Source organism: Vulpes vulpes, chromosome 9, assembly GCF_048418805.1.
Source record: "Vulpes vulpes isolate BD-2025 chromosome 9, VulVul3, whole genome shotgun sequence".
In the NCBI taxonomy this organism is placed as follows: Eukaryota; Metazoa; Chordata; class Mammalia; order Carnivora; family Canidae; genus Vulpes; species Vulpes vulpes.
The window spans coordinates 80,768,273-80,790,299 of record NC_132788.1 but is presented as its reverse complement, the minus strand read 5'-3'; the positions used below and the strand labels follow the sequence as shown (position 1 = coordinate 80,790,299).

The window sequence follows — 22,027 nt, the reverse complement described above, 5'->3', positions numbered from 1 at the left end:
TTATAAATAATGCTACGCTAAATATAAGGGTCCAGAAGTAATCTTTTTGAATTAGTGTTTTCATGTTCTTTGGATAAATACCCAGTAGTGGAATTACTGAATCATATGGTAGTTATATTTTTAACTTTTTGAGGAGCCTCCATACTTTTTTCCATAATGGCTGCACCAGTTGGCATTTCCACCAACACAGCACAAGGGTTTCTTTTTCTCCACATGCTCACTAACATTTGTTGTTTCTCATGTTTTTTTTTTTTTTTATTTTAGTCATTCTGACAGGTGTGAGATGATATCTCATTGTGCTTTTAGTTTGCATTTCCCTGATGATGAATGATGTGTAGCATCTTTTCATGTGTGTGTTGGCCATCTGGACATCCAAAGGATGTCTCCTTTGGAGAAATCTTCTGCCCATTTTTAATTGGATTATTTGTTCTTGGGGTGTTTAGTTATATAAGTTCTTTATGTATTTTGGATACTAATCCTTTATCATCCAATAAAGTGACATATCCATGTCACTTGCAAATATCTTCTCCTATTCAGTAGGTTGCCTTTTAGTTTTGTTGATTTTTTCCCCCTCACTGTATAGAAGCTTTTTATTTTGATGTAATCCCTATAGTTTATTTTGCTTTTATTGCCCTTGCCTCAGGAGACATATCTAGAAAAATGTGGCTACAGCAAATGTCAGGGAAGTTACTAAGTGTGTTCTCTTCTAGAAATTTTATGATTTCAGGTTTCATATTTAGGTCTTTAATCCATTTTGAGTTTATGTTGTGTATGGTCTAAGAGAGTGATCCAGTTTCATTCTTTTGCATGTTGCCGTCCTGTTTTCTCAACATCATTTGTTGAAGAGACTTTTTCCCATTGCATATCCTTGCCTCATTTGTCAAAGATTAATTGACCATATAATTGTGGATTTACTTCTGGACTCTCTATTCTGTCATTGGTCTATGTGTCTATCTTTGTGGTAGTACCATACTGTTTTGATTAATATAGCCTTGTAGTATATCTTGAAATCTTGGATTGTGATACCTCCAGTTTTGCCCATTTTTTAAAAATTACTTTGGCTACTTGGGGACTTTTGTGGTTCCATACAAATTCTAGGATTACTTGTTCGAGTTCAGTGAAAAAATGTTGTTGTTATTTTGATAGAGATTGCATTAAATTTGAAGATTGTTTTAGGCAATATGGACATTTTAACAATATTTATTCTTCCAATCTGTGAGAATGGAATATCTTTCCATTTGTATAAGTCATCCTCAGTTTCTTTCATTAGTGCTCTATCATTTTCAGAGTACAGGTCTTTCACCTCTTGGGTTAAGTTTATTCCTAGATATCTTATTATTTTTCCTGCAGTTGTAAATGGGATTTTTGTCTTAATTTCTCTTTCTGCTATTTCATTATTAGTGTGTAGAAATGCAACAGATTTCTGTATATTGATCTTGTATCCTGTGACCTTACTGAATTCATTTGTCAGCTCTAGTAGTTTTTTGGTGTAGTCTTTAGCATTTTCTGTATATAGCATCATGTCATCTGCAAATAGTGAAAGTTTGACTTCTTCCTTACCAACTTGGATGTATTTTATTTTGTTTCCTTATCTGATTGCTGTCTAGGACTTTCAGTACTATGTTGAATAAAAGAGGTGAGAATGGACATCCTTGTATATTTCAGGAATTATTTTGGCTGCTGTGTGAAAAAAATATTTTTCAGTGGAAAAAGAAGAACAGTTAAATGACTATTGGTTAATGTAAGCAAAAGATGATGGTGGCTTAAATTAGAGTTTTATCAGTTGAGAAGGAGAAAACTGGAAAGATTTAAGATATATTTAAAGGTGTGGTCATTGAAATGGCTGATGGGAAGATATATGGGTAGAAGGTAAAGCAAAGAAGGAGTCAAGGTTTGGCGCCCAAGGACTGAGATGATAATGGTAGAGGGTTGGTGGGACATGCATCAGTTGTTCTATATTGGACATGTAAAACTGAGATACTTATTAGTTGCAGTAGTTGTTTGGTTGTTTAAAAAAAAAAAATTATTGAATGACCTGTTGTAAAGGGCAATGGTAGACCAATCAGATTCCCTAATTGGAGAATTTGCACTAAGAAGCTGGAAAAAGGGAGGGAGTTGCAGAAGATCACAGATGAAGTGAAGTCATAGCGAGAGAGGCTATGAAGAGCTCTCTAAGATCCAAAATTGTAAGGAAAAGAATTCTGAGTCAGAAAGGAAGCCAGTTAGAAGAAGGAGAATATCGGAGAGAAATAGAGAACTGTGTGGAATCATGTCCCAAGAGGGGAATAGGAAGTGAGCCATTGATCCCCAGAATTGCCTCTGTCATCTTTACTTCTAGATCTGTCCACTCATGTCCTTCCAAAAATAGACTCTTTTTCTTGATGTAGTTTAAGTGAGTCTCTGTTTCCAATATACCAACGTAATTGAAATAAATGTCTCAGCACACTGAGGACCACCAAGATGAAAAAGATAAAGTCATTGTCCTCAAGGAGTTCACAGCACAGTGAAGAAGAAAAGGTAATAATACAAAGAATTGTTATGTAAAGTCCAAATGGAATAATGCTGAGGGTGTAAAATGCTTTAGTCACCATTGATATTACATGTTCTTTTGTAAGCAAAGAAAAAATTAAATGTACAACCTGTCCCTTGGAATCTACATCAAGTAATAGAAACTACAAACAGTAATTTCTATTAGGAAATATAAGGCATTATTATAAGGTGGTCTCTCTGAAAATTCCAATGAGGTTCTTACTATATGTGCATACCACCTGGATTATTTACTTAACATTTCAATCAGTGACTGAAATTAGGTGATAAGTCTGAAAACACTCTCAGTGATACTTTGATTAATTTATATAAATAGATTATTACTTTCAGCCATACCCAGCAATAGTGTAGATTGCAGGTTCCATTTCCTAGACAATATTCCATATTAATTTGTGAATCCAATGGATTTTTTCTCAAAATAATCCTACATAAAATGCATATTCCCAAATTTCCATTAAGTAGACAGTATGTGTAACAGGGTGACCTTTTAATGAGTTATTTTAGTTCACTTTTAAAATGAAAAATTTTACAAAATAATGGTTTGGTAACTTTTAAAATCTCATATGAATGCATGTGTTTTGGCCATGTATATACATGCTTTTGAGAAGGTTATAAAATGAAGAGCCCTTGTCAACTAAGAATAGAGAGAAACTACCGTTATTTTATGGAGATCTTGCAAAAAACATTCCAAAAACTTTCTAAGCACCAAAATAGCTTTCTGTAAAGAGATACTAAGCACCAACTTGCTTTAATTTATGGTTTGTAATTCAAAAAATAAAGCAAATGAGACATCATTGTTTCTTTAGTCCTGTCACCTCTACCTTCCTCTTTTGTTCTTACAGGATTTTAACAATCTGACTTCCTCCAAATTTACAAATAAATCGCTTTTCCAAAGTTCATTTCTAAGTCATCATTTTCCTCTTGCAGTATAAAGAGTGTTAGGTTCCAAGACTAGCCTACTAAAGCTCCTGTACTGCTAAAATGATTTGTTTACAGTGAACATCACAGATGCCAGATAATTAATTAAAAGAGGTTGCTACAAAACTGAATATAATATTTAAAATGTGTCTGGAAATCCATGTTTGAAGAAAAGCAATTTTTAATTATCAATTTAAGAGAGGGTAGGAGGGACTTCTATGGACATTGTAAAAGCTGCTTTGGAAACTTTGAAGGATCATATTGTATAGATTAAACAAACGTTCTTTATGACATCTAATAGTATTTCTAAATAAATAGTATTTCTAAATGTTTGACTGTCTTATCACTGACGGGAGTATGTCCCCTCCTCCAATACTTTTACATTCACTATTTGTGATGAGGTTCTTTTGTAACCCATGTGGACATGGTGTGGGGGAAGGGATGGAAAGAGAGCAAGGCAGTGTAGAGAGATTTCTGAGATAGTTAAGAAAGAGGTGAAAGAGAGAAAAATGAAGTTATTAAAGTGATTGTATGTGAATAAAAGACAGTAACTTAACTGTGAAGGAAGGAGAAAGAAAGACTATGTGGGTCATACTCTAAGTGATTGATGATAACAGTTCCCATTTACTGAGCTCCCACTCTGTTCAAGGACTGTGCCAAGAGCTTTACATACCTGCAATTTTCACAATTAAAGGCAGTATTAGTCTCACTTTTAAGAAAGAAAACCGAAGCTCAGAATTTTATTTTATTTTTTTAAGATTTTATTTACTAAAAAAAAAGAAAGAAAGAAAAAAGATTTTATTTATTTATTCATGATGACACAGAGAGAGGGAGGGAGGGAGGCAGAGACACAGGCAGAGGGAGAAGCAGGCTCCATGCAGGGAGCCCAACGTGGGACTCGATCCCAGACTCCAGGATCACGCCCTGGGTGCTTAAATCGCTGAGCCACCCAGGCTGCCCGAAGCTCAGAATTTTAGATGTCAGACTGAACCATATGAAATTGCCATTTTCACCAATCAAACCGCAAAAATGTCAGCAATTCCATGTGGTTCAACCTAACACCTTGCTTCAGGACACAGAACTAGTAAATTTTGAAATGAGGATTCAACAACTATACCTGGCTCCAGAACACTAACTCTTTTTTCCAGTTTCCACACTTCTGCACAACATTGGAGGGAAGAGAAAATGTGTTATGGGAGAAGCTTGCATCAGACATGACCCTATTCTCTCCATGACAGTGGGCCCATTGGGGAAGGAATGACTGGTAGCTTTTTAGAGCAAGATTGAGGGCTGGATAAAGATTAGGACCAGTCATTTGAATGCGGAGGTTATTTGAACATCTGCTATTTGTATCTTGAAAGTTGTCTACATTAAATACTTTATATGTATTTAAAAAGTTAATCCATATAGTGAAGGCCATTTCTACAATAGTATGCTTACATTGGAATGTGGTTTAGATGCATGATAAACATTTTAATCTCTCCTCACCCCTTGAAAGATTTATTGGTTATCAATAGCTGTGTCTTTAAGCAAATTACTCAATTCCAACTGGCTCTAAGTTTCAATGAACAGCATTCTGATAGCGAGATGAGTTCAATCGATGACATTAATGTCTTGTGAAGGACCTTCTTTTGTAGACCTTTTTATCGATTTTTATATTTGCATGTCCCCAAAGATTTCATTCCTGAGCTGAAACCTCTACCCATTAATAAATGTACCTCTGTCTGTTGTTCTAGGCTTACTTGTCATACTTCTTGGACATTTTCACAGTGCAGAGATTATTCTTGCATGTATTACTGTCTTCAAACTTGGACCCTGGTTTCTTTCCTCCCTCCTTTTCCCTCTTCCTAATTTTAGCCTTTTAGAGCAAATCAGTGAGAAGAATTGTTGAGGGGACATGAGCCCCAATACCCTGAGTAGACAGTAGGAATGACCTAAGGTGGCTGATGGAGGAGACATGCTTCCTCCTAAGTTTGCAATTCCTACTTCTCAGCAGTGTGCCTAAAAAAGGACATTTGTCACTTGCATGCAGCATGTCCTGAATGTCCTTTGAGGAACACTGCTTTTTCCCCACTAAGTAGAGAAGTGTGACCAGTGATCCCCATTTCAACACACATTCAACATAGAAAATTGCTAATGAAATCTTTTACATTCTTTTTTTGTCTTAAGTCATCAAAACCTCCTATCAGTTCAGACTAGCCACTTTTCAAATTCCCAATAGCCACATGTGGCTGGTGGCTACTACATTGTCTGTGCATCTTTTATTTCTGTTCTTTCCCACTATAAAGTCCTCCTTTCTTCCTTCCCTCGAATGTGAGCATTAATATGTTCCAGGCATTATTCTATGCACAAAGCTGACAAAGTTCTCAGCTTCCTGGAGCTCCCATTCAAAGACGAAGTGATTGACATAAACAGCTATAGTAAATAGGTAAATTATATAGTAATTAGATCAATGCTATGGGATTGGGGGGACAGAGCTGGGTAAAGTGACTCAGATGTGCTGGAGGTAGGAAAGTTAACTGAGGCAGGGTCTACATCTGAACCCACCTCACCTTTGGCTGCATTCTGATTCTTTCCATTCTTTAATTTCAACAGACTCTCTTGAATGAACAATGAATGAGTAAAAATTATGCCCTGTTTTTAGTTATTTAGTACTTAATAATGAGTCCAGTCCAGTTCAGCCATAGACTAGATACTTGACTGTTGTTTTCAACATCTGCTTGAAAGGAGGTGGTAGTATTAATTAGTAGTAATTGCCAGGCCTACAACTAAACAAAGCAGAAATATGAATGAGCTATGTTGTGAGGATAAGGATATTTCAGTAGAAAACAGAAGGTTTTGAAACTATGCCTCCCACTGCAATTTCTTGATGTGCGTCTAGAAAGGTTTGATCAATAAAGTTTGATTCTTTCCTTGAAATTTGAATAATTGCCCACAGCCTGGGGAATTTAACATCTTAAAAATTGATTACTTCTCTATAGACGAGTGTAAGTTTTGTTGACTTTCTTTGTAATCAAGTGTGAGGTTCCTTGTTTGTTTTTTAAACTTCTGATCAGTAATGGCGACTCCCTGAAATGCCTCCCAGTCTCAGTTCCTTATGCTCTGGGATATTAGAATAGAGTGCCAGTCAGAAATATGTAATCCGGGCAGCCCCCGTGGCTCAGCGGTTTAGCGCCGCCTTCAGCCCAGGGCCTGATCCTGGAGACCTGGGATCGAGTCCCACGTCAGCTGCCTGCATGGAGCCTGCTTCTCCCTCTGCCTGTGTCTCTTCCTCCCTCTTTCTGTCTCTCATGAATAAATAAATAAAATCTTAAAAAAAAAAAACTATTAAAAAAAAAGAAATATGTAATCCTGCACCTCTGCTTCTGAGAATCTGAGATAACTTTTATCAAGTTAAAGGGCAGGAGGCATGATAGAGACAGAGAGAGAGTGAATGTGTGTGTATTTGTCCTGCACCTGATTATGCATGACGCCTGTTGGAATGTCTGTTATTGGGCCTAGCCCTAGATCTCCAAATTCTAAACCTTGTGGAGGAGAGAAGGGAGGGAGAAATCTGAGAATCTGGGTGGTTAATAAAGTTCCTGAATGATTCTTATGCCCTTTGGGTATTGAGAATCATGGATCCAGGCACCAGAAAGGCCCATATTTGAATCCTGATGCCTCTGCTCCCTGGCTGGGGCGCTCACACTGTCGCTTTTAGGGGAGTAACATCAAACTGCCCCATGTATGTTGGTGGGTTCTCTATCCATGAGGCCTTGTCACAAGAGAAAACAAGGGAATTCAGATCCAACATACTACATCCCACTGTGCCAAGTCCAATAGGAGAATTCTTCAGAGTTCTTAATTATAACATGTTAACAAACTGTTCTGTTCCCTTTTTTTAATGCAGTTGGAGTCAAGGCTGCTTTTGTCTCTTTGTTTTGCTAAGGGAAATGCAGGCATTTGTTTCTGCTCCTTTTCTTTTAACTTCGATTCCCATAATGCATGTATTTATAGTCTGAGGAAGCAATAAAGAGAACTAGGACAAACTTGTGCTTTCAAGGCCTACCATGCAGACCCAGACAGGGACATGTCGGGTCTGCAAAGATGAGCCAGCAAGTTCTTTGTCTCTTTGAGCGTAGGCCTTTTATCATCTGCAGTCCCATCTAAATAGCTTTCTTAAAGGATAAAGTATATTATCAGGGCCTAAGAAGCAACTTGTAATTATGGGCTCTCCAGTGGACTCATGTACTATTTAAAAGCAGCAAATGAAAGACAAACATATGAGGTTCCTGCTACTTAAGCTAGACCTTGGAGCCCTGGATGAACTGACCTTTAATTTAACAGTCTCTTATGTTTTCTTCACTTTTAAAATCACACAAGTAATATATGCCATTGTACAATAGTCACACAATACAATTAAGTAAAAAATGAAAACTACCTCATACAAGCCACTCCAACTCTATTACCCGTGATTCTAGATTTTTCTAGAAGTTTATAAACATATATGAGATGTATATACATACACACAAGTAATTTGGACTCTTTAAATTGTAAATGAGAGAAACGCAGTTCAAAAATGTTTTATTTTTTTTTTAAGATTTTATTTACTCATGAGAGACACAGAGAGGCAGAGACATAGGTAGAGGGAGAAGCAAGCTCCCTGTGGGGAACCTGATGTGGGACTCGATCCCAGGACTCCAGGATCACAACCTGAGCCGAAGGCAGACACTCAACTACTGAGCCACCCAGGTCCTCCAGTTAAAAAACGTTCTAAACAAATGGGAGGAATCTCTTTACTTACACAATCATACTAAGTGAGGTACATTGACTTCAGGAATGGCCAGATCCAGAAGCTCCAACAGGTAGTTTCAATTTCTCTTATTTCTCTAAGAGAAATAAGAGAAATTGGCAGTGCCTCAGTTTTCCCTGTTTCGTGGGCTTTCTCCATATATTAGAGAGGATAGCTATCTGCAGACCTGGATTTACTTGAAACTTGGAACAGAATAATGCCCAACCCTCAATGTCATTGTCATCCCCTAAACCTACAAATATGTTGCTTGGCATGACAAAGGAGAATTAAGATTGCAGATGGAATTAGAATTGTTAATCAACTAAAATGTTTAATCATCCTTAAACTGGATGTTATCCATATATATATATATATATGGATTATCTGGGTAGACCCAAAGGAATCACAAGAATCCTTAAGGGAGAAAGATGTAGGCAACAGAATTAGAGTCAGAGAAGGGGATATAACAATGGTAGCAAGGTTGGAGAGATGTAGTGCAAGAAAGATTTGAAGTGTTGTTGCTGGATTTGAAGATGGAGAAATGGGACCATGAGCCAAGGAAGCAGACAGCCTGTAGAACAAGCTATAGATGAATGAGGCAAGGACATGGATTCTCCTGTACCGGCTCCAGAAGGGAACACAAGCCTGCTGACACCTTGAGACTTGTGTCATATTTCTCACCAAAGAATGATAATAACTTTGTATTCTATTAGGCCACTAAACTTGTGGTAATTTGTTCTAGCAGCCATAGAAAATTAATCAGAGGGCAGCCCTGGTGGCCCAGTAGTTTAGCGCCATCTTCAGCCCAGGGTGTGATCCTGGAGACCCGGGATTGAGTCCCATGTCAGGCTCCCTGCATGGAGCCTGCTTCTCCCTCTGCCTGTGTCTCTGCTTCTCTCTCTCTCTTTCTCTCTCTCTCTCTCACATGAATAAATAAATCAAATCTTTAAAAAAATTAATCAGAGCCTAATAGACAAGAGATTTTTTTCTCCTCAAAATCCAAATTTTAAAAATCTTTAGAAGACTTCTGACTAGCTAGCTTGATTTTCACCCCAGTCTCCCTCCCATCACCATGGTTAGCAGAATAGGACACTGTAATTGTCTAGATCAGGATATTTTTTATGGAAGAAAAAGGGGATTAAGAGACTGATTGGCAGTCCCCTTCTTAGAATCGCATAACTGACATCAAAACAGAGAAATTCCCCAAAAGGAGAATTGTGTGAGTTTGTTGTTCATAGTTTTTTTTTTTTTTAATTGGTTAATGACATGTATTTTGTTCTGTAATCTGCTTAATTGTCTTTGCAGCATGTTTTGGAGATATTTCTATCTCAATTCATGTAGGTCCTACTTTGTTCTTTTTAGTAGCTGCATGTTAGTCCATGGGGTAGATGAACCAGATTTATTTAGCCAAGTCTCCTATTGATGGACACTTAGGATGTTTCCAATCTTTGCTTACAAAGAAGACTAAACATTGTATCCTTCTATATTCTGTATGTATGTTATAGGACTTTTGTTTTTGTTTTGTTTATATTCAACATTGGTAATATAGAGAAGAAAGCAAGGACAAATGGAATAGGTTGAATATGTCTAAGTCCTACCCCCCAGTACCTGTGAAAATGCCCTTAACTGGAAATATGGTCTTTGCTGATATATTTAAATGTCTTGAGATGAGATCATTCTGGATTTAGAGTGGGCCCTAAATCCAATGTGAGTGTCCTTATAAGATACAGGAAAAGAGAACACACAGAGACACAAGGAAAGGTCATGTGAAGATAGAAGCAGAGATTGGAATGGTGCCTCTACAAGCCAAGGAATGCGAAAAATTTCTGGCAGCCACCAGAAGCTAGGAGAGAGGGATAGAATGGATTCTCCCTCAGAGCCTCTAGAAGGAACCAATCCTGCTGATCCCTTGATTTCTAATTTCTGGCCTTCAGAATTGTGACAGAGTAAATTTCAGTTGTTTTAAGACACCCAGTTAACGGTAATTTGTTATCGCAGCCCTAGGAAACTAAAACATAGGTTTTGAAAGCAACCAATTCTCCTGTGCACCCTCATTTGGTTTGTGGCCAACTTCTTTTTTTTTTTTTTTTTAAGATTTTATTTATTTATTCATAGACACAGAGAGAGAGAGAGGCAGAGACACAGGCAGAGGGCGAGGGAGAAGCAGGCTCCATGCAGGGAGCCTGATATGGGACTTGATCCCCGGTCTCCAGAATCACACCCCAGGCTGCAGGCGGCGCCAAACCGCTGCGCCATCAGGGCTGCCCTGTGGCCAACTTCTAATCCTGGGAACCTGGGAAGACAAAGACATGATACATCAGATCATATAAAGCTGTACAGCATACAGAAGTCATTTGAATTTCTACTTCTTGTAAATGTCCTTTGTGATTTTTATTTTCTAGTGTCATTTTTGTCTAAACAAATGACAAAATTAATTTACACTTCAGAGTCGGCTCCCAATGGATAGATGGGAGAGAGGCCGACCCAGTGTAATACAAGTGGCAAAGTAAAGTGAAGTCTTTACTCCCCAGGGATCCACAGCATCAAAGACCTTTAGTGGTTGTGTGTGTAAGTGGAATGAGTAAATAAAGCAAGGAGAGAAGGAGGGAAAGTAGGAGAGAAGGGGGCAGGGAGAGAGGGAGGAAAAGACAGATAAAATAGACTATGATTATGACTAGTGAGGAACTTTGAATGCCCCATAGGGCATCTTATGAAAGTGAATCCATTTATACTTAACTCCTAAACATGACTGAAAATGTTCCTAATGTGCTTGCAATGATGCAAATTGACCAGTCCCCACTCTCACCATGCTCACCACTACTGTTTCAAGTCAGATATCAGAAATCCAGTGAGCACTGTTGCAAGCAGAGAGCTAGGAATGTGATGCTTTTTGATTAGTCAAGCAACAACAACAAAATAAACACAATAAAGCAATTTATATGCAGATGTAATCAAAGTCACAGATATGTTTACTGCATTGCACTTTTTCTCATCTGCCTTCTGACATATGTGAATTTTGGGCCAGGAAGCTTACACTTGGCAACTGGCAGCTGTATTTTAACAGCAGGTCTAAATGTTTTGAAAAAAAAAAAAAGGAAAGAAAGAAAGATATTGAGATGCCTATTTACAGGATGGGCAGGCATCGCTGTACGCCCTTAAACCTGCTGAGGGAGAACAATAAGTCATAGAAAGTCATGGAAAATGGAACAACTCTAAAAATTTCTACATCTTATACGTGCTGAAGTGTACCTACTTTGGCTTTCAACTTTCCAGCATGTAAATGGCCTTGGTTCCTGCCCCCTCCACTTCTGGATTTCCCTCCCCTTATCAAAGCCTATTGTAAATACCACTTCCCCTCTTTCTAACCTGGAAGGAACTTCGAAGGAACAGCTCACACATCTTACTAAGTCGGAATAATTAATATATATCCTAGAATGAGGCCATTTGGAGGCAGTAATTAGGTGAGGAAGTAAACCAGTGTTCACGAGAATTGGGCCAACCAGGTTCCAAATAAGCTTTTTAATTTTTTTTTAAACCATTTTCCCTGAGTTTCTGATGAATAACCTTCTGCTTTGAGGATGCCTGAGACTTGCTCTTTTGATAGCCTCTGATGTGATTGTTTTCTCAGAGCATTTACATTTGATCATAGGGCAAGGGCTGGCCATCCTCTATGGCTTCCCTCAAGAATGTGCATCTATGATGTATGTTTAATGTTTTCCCTATGTTACAGAGATACATATCATCAGTAATGCTGAGATCACAGGCAGAGACATAGGCAGAGGGAGAAGCAGGCTCCCTGTGGGGAGCCTGATGTGGACTCGATCTCAGGACCCCGGGATCGCACCCTGAGCCGAAGGCAGACGCTCAACCATTGAGCCACCCAGGCATTCCCCAGTTCTACTAATTTTATCATTCTTTTCCTTCTCTTTTTGATTTGTGATTTTTGATTTCAGCCTTCAAAACTTCTATGAGCTTATTACAATATTTCCTTGCACTGAAGTTCTCATTTGGCCCCTCCCTTTACTATCCCTCTGTTGATTTCTTCTCATCAGTATCCAGAGGCCCCCCTCCTGCTTCTCAGATTAAATCTTCCACTTTTATCATTGTCCGCCTCACTTTGCTTAATTAGATAATTTAAGAGACAGCTTTGAAGGCCCTAGGTGTTGCCCCATACTAAATGGGATAGTTATAATTATTATCTGGAAGACTGACATCAATATCATCACCTTCTTTTCTCTTCTTTTCTGTGTCTTAGTCATCTTCATAAATAATGAAAATATTTTCTTAAATAGAAAAATTATAATTTAGTTGGCTTCTTTTCCCTGAGTTGCCCGTTAATAAGAATTGAGGCATATCTGTGTACTTCGGGCCTGGAGGAAGGAATAAGGAAAGTGAATACATGACAATATGTACTGTGAATGATCAACATCTTAGAGATTTTTTTTGTAATGACTTCTGCTTTTATTATCAAACCAACAGAAACGTGCTGTGGAGAATTTGAGTAATCCAGAAAAGTACACAGATGAAAAGACATATCACGTGTGTTTTCACCTTATAAATTTTGTGTGTATGAATATGTATGTATATGTATATTATATTGATATTACTTTATTTTTACACACATAAAAAGGTTAACCTGAACATGTTTTCTAACATCTTAAGCTTAATGCATTGTGGACATTTAAATTATTTTTTTTACATCAGCATGACCATAGGGCCCCACTTTATACAGATTTAACTAGCCTCCTATGAACAAGTATTTGAGTTCCAAACAACAGTTAGTCCAACAATTAATTGTACTAGTATAAACAATGCTGCAATCAACATCCTTTATGTATAGCTGTGATAGCTTTTTAAAAATAATTATTTCTTCAACAAAAATTTCTGAAGTTAGATTTGCTGTTTAAAGACATGAAATTTGAGTGATCATTAGGTATACAGGAAAACACCCAGAAGATTGAACTAACTCATACTGTTGTCTTGGTTTGGGTTAGAAGAGAACACACCATGTCAAAGAAGCTCTTTCCTGGTCTTTGCTCATCTTAGACAACAAACACAGGATAGTCTTTTTTACTGGGTAGTCTTTTTTCTGGCTACATGTATTTTAGAAATGTCAAAGACCATGGCCTGCCTTCCTTCTACAACTCCCTTCTAGTGTTCCGTTTTGCAGTTTAATGAGTCAGAGCAGATGATTAGTCTGCATCTAATTTAATTCTATTTATCTTCTCTCAATTTTTTTCTTTTTTTAAATATCAGTTTGGTATGCATTTGCCTTTCCAAGTGTTAAGAGCAACTTTTCTCTTGTTTTATGTGTGGTTCATGTTTTCATTAGAATTATTAATGTATTCAAATATTCTTTTTTTACTTCACAATATAATATATATTCATGAAACCTTTGAGTAGTATTGTATATGAGATGTCATTTAGCCTTCCTTGCAAAATCTGTTTATAAAAGCAAGACCTGTTTGTTCAGGGAAGTTAACATTCTGACTCAAAGGGAAAATACCTGAGGGCCTCAGAGTGATTTACCTACAAGTGTATAAACTAAATGCTGAAGTAGCATTCTGAGATCTCTACACTGAGATGTCTTAGAAACCGAACAGAGAACTGGATGAGCTCGTCTCCATAGACTGAGACCTCTAACAAACATGTGGACACTATGGCATAGGGGGGATAAGCACAGATAGACAGCTTTAGAACCAGTCTTACCTCAAAGTCCCAGTTTCCTTTTTGTTATAATGGGGAGATACTAACATTCATTTGGAGAATCACTATGATGGTTAAATGAGGTAATATGTTTTCAAGTGCTTTATAAGGTGGTTGGCACATGGATTACAACTCAATAAAAGATCATAGAGGAAAAGATATTTTAAGAAGCAGCGAGGTGATCCCTGGGTGGCTCAGCAGTTAGGTGCCTGCCTTCAGCCCAGGGCGTGATTCTGGAGTCCCAGGATCGAGTCCCACATCGGGCTCCCTGCATGGAGCCTGCTTCTCCCTCTGCCTGTGTCTCTGCGTCTCTCTTTCTCTGTGTCTCTCATGAATAAATAAATAAATAAAATCTTTAAAAAAAAAAAAAGATGCAGCGAAAATCCTACATTAAGTGAATTTGTGCTGGAAATGCATAAAAGGGATATCAGAACTGATTCTCCTCATAAAGAAATCAAGGATATAATATACCCTTTTTTCTTTATGATAAAAAATGCTACAAATAACCTAGAACCTTCCTAAACTTAATTTTAATCAATTACAGCAGAACTTCTTTACTTCTTACAGAAGCATGTCCCCCATCTGATAGAGCTTTGAATTCTCAATGGAAATATGCCCAGTCACAATACATTTTGCAGTTTGGGACACCAACCTGAACTAGGTGAAAAGTGCCCAAAACATAGAGATTGTAGGAACAAAGTCTATCTGAACAAAGTCAGAAAGGAGAGGTTATGGCCATCTCAGGACCGCAGTTGGGTATTCCTGACTTCTGAGCTGGAGGATCTAATTATTACCATATGCTGGATACATTCTATGCCCTTGAGCACTCATAACATAGAAAGGAAGACAAATAGGGAGGTAAATAAATATGGGAATGTGGCAAATGTGACAATAAGTACATGCACTGAAAGGAATGATTTCATAGGGTGAGGTACAAACATCACAAAAACAACTTCTATTTCCTCGGATTTCACAAGTACAGCAGGGATCCCAGGTCTTTCAGAATCTTGGGAGATTTGTGAACCACCTGGCATACATTATGTCAAAATCAAAGTCCCAGATTAGAGGGAATTCCCAGAATCATTCATATTCTGTCCCTTTCAGTCATCCCTCTTCTCTGTAGGAGATACGTGGAGCAGGGGAGTGTAGGTTAATGGAAGCTTAGCAGAAGAAATACCTTCATCCTTTGCTTGGCAAGTTTGAACTCATCTATAATACACTATAATGTCAAGATTCCCCTGCCAAGCCTTGAAATCTTTGATTTCTTGGTTTCAAATATCCAGAGGAAGGAATGGTCACACTTCACCTTGCACACACAGCCTTGTTCATGGAGGGCTTTAATAGTGTTTGCAGCCATGCTTATTTAACAAGGGGTTCTAAGTTGTATGTCATCCTTACACAGGGGTCATGTTAATCTTCTCAGTATCCTTCCAATTTTAGTGTATGTGCTACCAAAGCAAGTACAAAGGGTTCTAAGTTGGACAAGAAAGAAAGACAGGGTACTAAGGAAATGATCTGACCATTTAATAGTTATACTTAAGTGATATGGGAGCAAAACTAGGGTGATTTCTCCCACTTCCAAGGGCATTGCTAACTCCATTAGCCTAAGACCATTGCTGCTTAGTGTTTTCCCTTACACATACTTAAATTCAAATCATTGCCTTACCACCTGCCAGCCTTGGGAAAGTTACCTAATGAATTAATATGTACTGAATGCTGACTGTATATGTGGTAGTGTCCTTATAGTGTTTTACATATGTGGACTTGGCCCACCCTCCCAACTCTATGAAGAAGAAATTATTATTAGTATTATCATTAGATATTGCTTAGGATCACACATAGCAAGTAGGTGAAGCTGGAAACAGAGTCCAGGCTATTAGCCCCAAAGCTCATATCTCATGCACAAGGCCATGGTGCCTCCAGAACAGCAGGTCAGTTTCAGCATTTATAAAAATGGGATGATGCTGACCATTCTTCAGGCAGCAGTAGGATTAAATAAGATTGCTTTTGGCAATCAAATAGTATCAAATAATAGGGTCTCTGCCCAAAAAAAGGGAATCTTTTTGGAAGAATCCACAGGTGTAGCAGTTAGGCTGGCCACAGATGGTACAATTGTCACACACCACTGACCATGGCGAGTGAATCCACGTTGCTTTTTATTGATTCTCTTTTTCTCATCTTTCTGCCTTCTATTCTCTCTATATTACTTGCAAGTATCTGGTTAAGTAGGTTAAAATGATGGCATTCCATTCTCTCATGGTCTTCATTTCTCGCTATTTGGATCATTTTTAGTCAACAAATGAGTTGGCTTTCCCAAAACTACCTGCTTTGACATTTTTCGCTTGAATTGCAATATGTTCTTTCAAAGGTGAATGATCAGGAACTATTATCTGCAAGTCAACAATACACTCAGAGGCAGAGAGCCAATGCAGTTTTGTTAGTTGCTTTAATTACTGTGTGTGTGCTTAGGTTTTTTGGATTGCTGTTATTCTTGTTGAAAGGAATTGAATGCACATAAGTAACTCTTCCACAGACATTGTTTGAGCCCTGCATAATGCAGGGCTAGCCGTGAGCAAAAAGCAAGGAACTATCAGATAAATCAGAACTGGGGTTAGATTCTAGCATGGAGCAGGTAGTAGGGTAAAGAAGATAGGCTGAGAAAGATACATAAGACAAAGAACTACCATTCATTAAAAAGGTGAAGGTAATGGGCTGTGGTGGCTTAGAGAGGAGAGAGGTTGGTTCCATCAAGAATGATCATGGAGGGCTTTTTGAAGATGGTGGCAATTGAATAGGACCTTGAAGGACATAGAGAATGTGGACTATGGTATAGTAAACCAGAAAGGATGAAGGACATTTCAGCTCTGCAGAACACATTTGGAGAGTAGTATAGGACTATGGAGACTTTAAGAAGAAGGTTAATTTTTATAAAGAAAAAAAATGACCTAATTTGCTGAGGAAATAAATAAGGAATTAATCAGATTAACAGCTCTGAACTCATTTCTCACCATTCTTCTCTGGCTCACAATTCCTCCAATACACTACTACCTTGAGGCTTTGCACTTGCCATTCCCTCTGATCTGAAAACTTTTTCTAGGTTTTTGCTTGGCTGATTCTGCTTTGCTTTCACATTTCAGTTCAAATAACCTCTTTTAGAGAGAGCCTAACCTCTATGATGAGATTGCCCTCCCTCACTGCCCCATTCATGCCAACCACCCCTGTATCTACCTACACACATACACCTCCTCAGCAGTCACTTACTATGGCAGCATCCTTGTTTGTTTCATAGCACTTTCCATACTGTCTTGTTTAATACACTATGCCTGGCACAGAGAATCTCAATTCCAGTATATTCCTAACCCATGTATCTACATCACATCAAAATACTAGTTTTCATGCAATCCCAAAGACCTGAAACTCTTGGTTTTTCCTTCTATAACAATGAATGTGAAAATGCTTCCCTTAAAGCAGTGGTTCTCAGCCTGGTGCACGTTAGAATCACTGGAACTTTTGAAACCACAGATAATTGAGCCTTAACCCAGAATAATTAACACCAAATCCCTGCAGGTGAAGCTCAGGCCATGTCAATATATTGCTCCTTTGCTGGTTCTAGTGGACAGTCCCAATTAAGAACCAATGCTTTGAAAGGAGAATGCAAGAGCAGGCACCTTTACTGCTGGTAGTTCCTTTCTTGCCTGCTCTGGCAGGGTGGGAGTGAATACCAGGATCAGGGGCACAGGATTAGCCAGGTCCCAAACAAAGATACACAATCTGGAAATCAAAACAATATACATTTCCTTCATTCCACAAAAGATTAAGGCATGTCTACTATGTGCTAGGAACTGTCCCAAAGAAGTTCAGAGTTGAGTGAACCAAACATTGTGGTGGGCATTCTACCCTTTAGGTCCCACAGGACGCTAAACTTCTCTTGGAGACAGCACTGCTTGACTCCAGGGTTTGGTCGTGAACCAAGTAGGATATTCTAATTAAAATTCCAAAGGAGTATTTCCTCAAATCTTCACTTAACCAATGACGTTATTTCCCAGAGCGTAATAGCATGTTCCAGACGTGCCATTTCTTTCAGAATATGATTCAGAGTCATTGCTTTTGTCAGAGGCTCATCATGCTCTTTTTCTATGATTTCCTGTACTAGTACCCTTCCTATCCCTTGGTCTTCTCCAGCCACACTCTCCTCCATTCTCAGGACCCCGTAAGTTCTGCTTCCATATGGTTGCACAATTTGCCCTTCCTAGTATCTGCTCAAACATCATCTCCTCAATGAACCCCTCCTGACCTCTTCATCTAAATAGTACCCTAATTCCTCTCCATCTCTTTACCCTGCTTCATTTGCTTTATAGCATTTATATATTTATTGTTTATCTCTTCATTTTCTGTTTTCCCTAAGAGAACATAAGCCCAAAGAGAACTGGACCATGTCCTTCTCATTCATTGCCATATCCCCAGCATCTAGTACAGTGCCTGGTACATAATAGATGTCCCATAAGTATTTGCTGAATGAATGAATTTTTAATGAATGAATTTAATAAGGCTTTATTCTCATCGTATTCATACTTGTGGTTATCTTCTATTGAGGGCAAGTTGATACTAGATTTACAATTAGAGGTAAATGGACTGCTTCTTAAGTGAGTTATTATAAGAAACAAGGGAATCAATATAAAGAAAAATATTAAATAAATAGAAGCATGAGTGGTTCATAGATGTGGCATAACTTGTGATAGTGATAAGAGAGGGGCTGACATCTGGGAAACCCTGGTCTAGCGCAGATTGGGAAACAAAGAGGAAAGAACACGCCTGGAAGTAAGGGGAACACCATCCAGTCATCCAGATCAGGATGCTGAATGATAGATGTCACCTACCCCTAGTTGCAATCTTTTGCTGTGTTGAGGCACCATTCAGCTATGTGCTCTACACAGTGTGGGGGGAAGCATGATTGAGAATCCGTTTCCATCTTCAAAGTGTGAACCTCAGAGATAACCATGGGCACCATGATGATAGAAATCAAAATGTGATAAATATAAGAAAGGCCGATAAAGGCCACAAAAGAGCAGCATTTGTTTCTCTAGGGAAAATCAGGAAATTTTTCTCAAAAAAATGACAAGTTTGACAGGACCTTGAAAAAATGGGTGACTTCAGTAGGCAGAAATGGGGGCTAAGGAATTCCAGAAAGAGGGGACAGCTGGAGTAAAGCCAAACAGAATAGAAGCAGCAAAGAATTTGGGGAAAGGAGATCACAGAGCACTATGGGGGGAAAAAAAAGTTTGGGCTTTCCTGGCAAACTCATGTAGCACTTCCTGTTTGCTGGCGTTCATTTATTATTGCGTCCATGTCCTCACAAAAAGGAGCTTCCGGAAGGTATTTCTGCTTCCAAACAACTGATCTCAAATCCTTTTTCTTTCTAGAATGAAAAAATCTGGAAAACCCCATCCTACCATTTCCATTGTAAGCACATAGGCAGCAATCAACTGCTGCTCTATATTTGCATTAAAAGGATGCCTGACCTTGATTAAAAACTCCAGGGAATGGTGGCATTGCTTGCCAGAGTTCTGAACAGCACTATGGATAGAGAACTGCTCTCCATCAGCACCAAAAATCCAAATAAATCTACCCTCAGAACTATCAAGAACCCAACCAAAGCAAAAAGGCTCCTAATGCAGTCCTTCATCCTTGAAAAAGAGATTTCCCCTAATAGCCAAGTGCAAAAGCCTTCCTGCTTCCTCTCCCAGCAACCTCCTGATGTGTAATTAATCTCCTTTGCATGGCTGTATCCTGCTACTTTGCAGTATTACGCCCCCCATGTGTGAAGCTCACGACCTCAGTGTCCATTTTTTAAAAGTTAATATGATTTAATGTGGCACTCTATCTTCCCAAGAGTTAACATCCCACTTAATTTTATCAGAGGTCTTTGTCTTGAGTTACAGCCTGGAAGAGATTCTAGGGAAGACTTTATGATATTAAATAATATATAGAGAAATGAACCACCCTTCCCAGTGGTTCAGAAGCTCTTGCTGGTCCCTAGCTCCCTTCCTACATGCTTAATATCTGATTTTGATTTTGAGAAAAAAAATCCACTTGAAAGATAACAGCAGGAGAGAAATATTCTCTCTCCCAACCATCCCTCCCTCTCTCTCTCTGAATTAAAAAAAAAAAAAATCCATGGAGTCTCCCTCTTGATCTCCCTTTGTCATTAACATCTCATTTTATTTATTTATTTATTTATTTTTAAATATTTTATTTATTCATAGAGAGAGAAGGGGGTGGGGGGCAGAGACACAGGCAGAGGGAGAAGCAAGCTCCATACAAGGAAGCCCGACGTGGGACTCGATCCCGGGTCTCCAGGATCACACCCCAGGCTGCAGGCGGCGCCAAACTGCTGCGCCACTGGGGCTGCCCTAGCATCTCATTTTAAACCAAAGTGTGTTTCACAGAATGTTAATGGCTGTTACACAACCTCAATTTGAAGCCAAATAAACTTTTGGGAAAACTGAGTTAAACAGTTTAGTAGGTATATTTACTGAGGTCAGGTAATAAAGCCTTTAATGGTGACTCTGATCTATTAATATTCAAGAGGGCTGTGTAATTTGTAGCATTTCCCAAATTTAGTGTTTCCATGGAACCCTTTTTTGATATAGTGTCTGGAGAGACATGAGTTCATCAATTAGTGTTGAAATAGCAAAAAGAGGCCTGTCTCTATGACAGATGCTCAGATGTTTCCCCAGAAATTGCAATTCCCAGGGCAGTTAGGATTGCTGCCTGAAAAACCACAAGGAAGGTCAAGTCACAGGAGTGGTGTTCAACTGGGAGGAGAGGTAGGAGGTCTCCTCACAATTTCCATTCCACCTTCTCTCCAATTTTCTCATGTATATAATAGAGAGTAATAATACCTACCTCTTAGAATTGTTAATAGAATTGTTCAGATGACTAATTTGGAATAATTTAAGTAAAAATTCTCAGCAACATAGCAGAAGGTAAGCATACATTCAGTTAACAGTAGCTGGTATCCCAAGGTCCTCTAGGGAGGTAAAATTTTCTCAAATTTTACCATGCATATAATCTCATTGGAGTTTGTTACAATGAAGATTCTGATTTAGGAGGTCTGGGATGGGGACTGAGATTCTGTGATCTGATGCTCCTAGTTTAAGGACTATAATTTGAGAAGTAAGCCTTTCAGAGATACAAAAAATAAATAAATAAAACAGAGTCACCACTTTTAAAGTTATAATACAGAGAGAAATTAGACATGCAGTGAACTAGCTTAACGGCAAGTAGAGGCTGGTACAAAGACACCACTTGGGAGGACAAGGCTATTCTCACACTAGTTCACACTTGCTTTAGAGGGGAGTCAAAGCTGACTTTGAATGATGAGTAGGCAAGGAATTCTGAGGCCTGGCTGTGCCAGAAAGGAAACACATTCATGGAGGTAGGAAAGCATATGGTTAACTTAGGAGATGCTCATAGTTCTAGGGAACCCTGAGCCTAGTGGTAAGGAGGAGGAGGCAGGTGTACAGTGCTCCATGAATCTGCACATCTGTGTCACAAGTGTCAACAAAGCATGGGATAAGAGAGTTATAAGCAAATGTATTAGTTTTCCAGAGCTGCTGTAACAAAATCCCACAAACTGAGTGTATTCAAACAACAGAAATTTATCATCTTACAGTTCTAAAGTCTAGATATCTGAGATCCAAGTGTTAACAGCACCATGCTCCCTCTAAAAACTGCAGGGGAATCATTCCTTGACTCTTCCTAGTTTCCAGTGGTTGATGGCAGTCTTTGGCATTCCTTGACTTGCAGCTGCCTCACTCCAGCCTCTGCATCCCTCATCCTGCAGTGTTCTTCCTGTATATTTCTGTTTTCATATGGCCATCTTCTTATGAGGACACCGGTCATATTGGATTAGGGGCCCAACCTAATCTAGGCTGACCTCATCTTAACTAGTTTCCACAGAAGGTCATATTCTGAGGTACTGGTGGTTAGGTCTTCAACATATATATTTTTGGAGAACACAATCCAACCCATAATAGCAAATCCGAATTCACTCATTAGGAGTGGGCCAAGCAATCTCCTATG

The 22,027-nt window shown here is 38.7% G+C and overlaps 1 protein-coding gene and 1 pseudogene across 2 annotated transcripts in view; one reads left to right on the top strand and one right to left on the bottom strand.

The window, feature by feature from the left end:
* Positions 1-22,027, top strand: part of SYNPR (synaptoporin) — a 298,791-nt gene that overhangs the window by 203,512 nt on the left and 73,252 nt on the right. The gene's annotated exons all lie outside the window — the stretch shown is intronic.
* LOC112913333 (U6 spliceosomal RNA) lies at positions 15,308-15,406 on the bottom strand (annotated as a pseudogene).